A 4,235-nucleotide genomic window follows, 5' to 3' on the forward strand; every position below is an offset into this window, starting at 1 on the left:
GCCCTGTTAGATCCAAATAAAAGCTCATGTGCATACACATGTTTGTAGGTATGTATGTAATTTTGGTGGGATGTGTTATGCAAGGGGGGAGGAGTAGAACTGAAGTAAGGTATGGAGAGGGCTACGGACGGGAGGAAGAAACTTTGATACTCCCTGGAGATGAGCACATGTGAGCGACCATTCTGGTCTGCTCTTGGAAGAGGAAAGGATTAGGAAAACAGGTTGCTATTGAATACCTGACTGACTTAAGTTCTACCCTAAATCCAATTCTTACAAAAAGAGCAAAGCAGCCCATGCAGAGCGTTTTTGTACCTTTAGGTTTACAGAAGTTCAAATGCAATATTTAAGTCAGAACAATTTTTTGTTTCTCCTTTAAAATGAACATTGGAAGGAGAAGAATTAAGATCATTTTTTTCCTTTTATAAGATAAAAATATCCCTTTTCTCCATACTTGTTTACCGAGTCTTTCTCCAGTGTCTCATTATTATAAATAAGTTTGAATAACCAGTTTGGTGTATACTGCTCTCTTTGTACCTAGGGTTATCATCTTACATACGTGCTTAAAATTGCATTTCTTGGGAGCTAGTCAATCATCAATTTTGGTGGTGTCTGTCGTGGGCAGCAGACTAATAAAGGTCATGATATCAGCAGAAATCCTGAACGGGAAGGTGGTCTTTGCGCAAATAAAGGAGAGACTGAAGAACCAGTCGCTCAGATGAAGGAGCAAGTTCTGGTTTTACACCAGGCCTGGCAATTTTACAGGTTAACGACAGAGATGGTTCTAATCTTTATATAAATGTGAAGCTGAAAGCTGCTGAAGAGATTGGGATCAGAGCACACACATTAAATTACCAAGAACAGCCATAGAATCTGAGGTGTTAAAGTATGTTGCATTATTGAATGAAGACCTCACTGTCCATGGTTTCATAGTGCAGCTGCCTTTAGATTCGGAGAACCCCATTAACACTGAAGCAGTGGTCAATGCTGTTGTACCTGAAAAGGATGTGGATAGGTTGACTGGCATCAGTGCTGGAAAACTTGCTAGAGGTGACCTGAATAACTGTTTCATCCATTGTACACCTAAAGGATGCTTGGAACTCATCAAAGAGAGAGGGGTATAGGTTGCTGGAAGGCACGCTGTAGTGGTTGGGCTCAGTAAGATAGTTGGTGCTCCGATGCATGACCTGGTTCTGTGGAACCATGCCACAGTGACCACCTGCCACTCCAAGACTGCCAAACTAGGCAAGGAGGTAAATAAAGGTGACATCCTGGTGGTAGCAACTGGTCAGCCAGAAATGGTAAAAGGGGAGTGGATCTAACCTGCAATAGTCATCAACTGTAGGGTCAATTATATTACAGGTGATACAAAACCAAATGGGAGAAAAGTGGTAGGTGATGTGGCATACAATGAGGCCAAAGAGAGGGCAGGCTTCATCACTCCTGTTCCTGGCAGCATGGGGCCCATGATGGTGACAATGCTAATGCAGAGCACAGTGGAGAGCAAAGCGTTTCCTGGAGAAATTTAAGCCAGGAAAGTGGATGATTCAATATAACAACCTTAACCTCAAGACTCCTGTTCCAAGTGACATTGATATATCACGGTCTTGTAAGCCAAAGCCCATTGGCAGCCTGGCTCAGGAAATTGGTCTGCTCTCTGAAGAGATAGAATTGTACGGTGATACAAAGGCCAAGGTTCTGCTGTCAGCACTGGAAAGCCTGAAGCACCAGTCTGATGGGAAATACATGGTGGTGACTGGAATCACCCCCAATGCCCCTGGGAGAAGGGAAAAGCACAGCCATCATTGGGCTGGTGCAGGCCCTTGGCACCCATCTTCATCAGAACATCTTTGCATGTGTACGACAGCCTTCTCAGGGCCCCACCTTTGGAGTAAAAGATAGCATTTCAAGAGGTAGCTACTCACAGGTCATTCCTATGGAACAGTTTGATCTCTACCTCACTGGTGACATCCGTGCCATCACTGCAGTGAATAACCTTGTCGCTGCAGCCACCGATGCCCAGATGTTCCACAAACTGACGCAGACAGACAAGGGTCTCTTTAATCATTTGGTACCATCAGTAAATGGAGTGAGAAAGTTCTCTGATATCCAAATCCGAAGGTTACAGCGACTGAGTATTGAAAAAATTGACCCTACCCCACTGACTGATGACCGAGATAAACAGATTTGCAAGATTGGACATTGATCCAGAAACCATAACTTGGCAAAGAGTATTGGATACCAATGATAGATTCTTCTAAGGGAGATCACAATCAGACAGGCTCCAACGGAGAAGGGCACACACAGATGGCCCGGTTTGGTATCTCTGTGGCAAGTAAAATCATGGCTGTGCTGGCTCTCACCAGTTCGCTAGAAGGCATGAGAGAGAAAAGACTGAGCAAAATGGTGATGGCATCCAGTAAGAAAGGGGAGCCTATCAGGACCGAAGATCTGGGGGTGAGTGGTGCATTGACAGCGCTTATGAAGGGTGCAATCAAGCCCAACCTCATGCAGACATTAGAGGGCACTCCAGGATTCGTTCATGCTGAACCATTTGCCAGCATGGCACTCAAGCTTGGCCCTGAAGGGTTCGTGGTGACTGAGCAGGATTTGGAGCAGACATTGGAATGGAAAAGTTTTTTAACATCAAATGCAGGTTTCTGGTCCCCGCCCTCACGTAGTGGAGCTTGTTGCAGCTGTCAGGGCTCTTACAGGGCACGGAGGCAGCCCCACCGTTACAGCAGGACTGCCTCTTCCCAAGGCTTACATAGAGGAGAACCTGGAGCTGCTTGAAAAAAGCTTCAGTAACTTAAAGAAAAATTGAAAATGTCAGAATAGGGGATCCCTGGGTGGCGCAGCGGTTTAGCGCCTGCCTTTGGCCCAGGGCGCGATCCTGGAGACCCGGGATAGAATCCCACATCGGGCTCCAGGTGCATGGAGCCTGCGTCTGTCTCTGCCTCTCTCTCTCTCTCTCTCTCATGAATAAATAAATAAAATCTTTAAAAAAAAAAAAAAGAAAATGTCAGAATATTTGGGGTTCCCATGGTGGTGGCCGTGAATGCATTCAAGACGCCTGGGTGGCTCAGCAGTTTAGCACCTGCCTTTGGCCCAAGGCATGATCCTGGAGTCCCGGGATCGAGTCCCACGTCAGGGTCCCTCATGGAGTCTGCTTCTCCCTCTGCCTGTGTCTCTGCCTCTCTCTCTCTCTTTCTCATGAATAAATTAAGTAAAATCTTTAAGCACCTGGGTGGCTCAGTCAGTTAAGTGTCTGTCTTCAGCTCAGGTCACCATCTCAGTGTCCTGGGATCAAGCCTCATGTTGGGCTCCCTGCTTAACAGGAGGGTCTGCTTCTCCCTCTCCCTAACCCCTCTCCACCCTCGCTCATGCTCTCTCTCTCTCTCTTCTTTCTGTCTTGCTCACTCTCTCTAATAAATAAATAAAATCTAAAAAAAAAAAAAAAGGCAGATAAGAGGCCGAGCTGGACGTTGTCAGCGGCCTTGCCAAAAAACATGGGGCTTTTGATGCTGTGAAATGCACTCATGGGGCAGAAGGGGGTATGGGCACCTTAGCCCTAGCTCGGGCCTTCCAGAGAGAAGCTCAGGCACCCAGCAGTTTCCAGTTCCTTTATGACCTCAAGCTCCCAGTTGAGGATAAAATCAGGATCATTGCGCAGAAAATCTATGGGGCTGACAACATAGAATTGCTTCCTGAAGCTCACTACAAAGCTGAAGTCTACACAAAACAGGACTTTGGGAACTTGCCTATCTGCATGGCCAAAACACACTTGTCCTTGTCTCATAACCCAGAGCAAAAGGGTGTGCCCACAGGCTTTGTCTTGCCCATTTGTAGCATCCGCACCAGCGTCAGGCTGATTTTCTGTACCCCTTGGTAGAGACAATGAGCACAATGCCTGGACTCCCCACTTGGCCCTGTTTCTATTATATTGATTTGGACCCTGAAACTGAAGAGGTGATTGGGTTGTTCTAAACAGATTGCCTCTCTTCCAGACACTGCTCGGAACATTTGGCCAATGTCCATTCAGGCCGACTGTTGGTTAGGAAGTGTGGGGAAGTCCAGAGCAGTCAGCCCCTGCCCTGAAGATCTTAGGAAATAAAGAGCAGGAATTCCGCCCAGAAGCCTTTCTTGGGTCTTAATTCCCACCATCATGTATAAATTAACATAAATCATGCACAAGTCTACTTACTTTATTGAAGTGCCACAGAATAAAGGAAATGATT

The 4,235-nt window shown here is 46.3% G+C and overlaps 1 pseudogene; it reads left to right on the forward strand.

Annotated features, from left to right (window-relative positions):
* Positions 1–638: 638 nt before the first annotated feature.
* On the forward strand, positions 639–3,984 carry LOC112919425 (C-1-tetrahydrofolate synthase, cytoplasmic-like; annotated as a pseudogene).
* Positions 3,985–4,235: the final 251 nt, after the last annotated feature.

This window comes from Vulpes vulpes, chromosome 1, assembly GCF_048418805.1.
Source record: "Vulpes vulpes isolate BD-2025 chromosome 1, VulVul3, whole genome shotgun sequence".
In the NCBI taxonomy this organism is placed as follows: Eukaryota; Metazoa; Chordata; class Mammalia; order Carnivora; family Canidae; genus Vulpes; species Vulpes vulpes.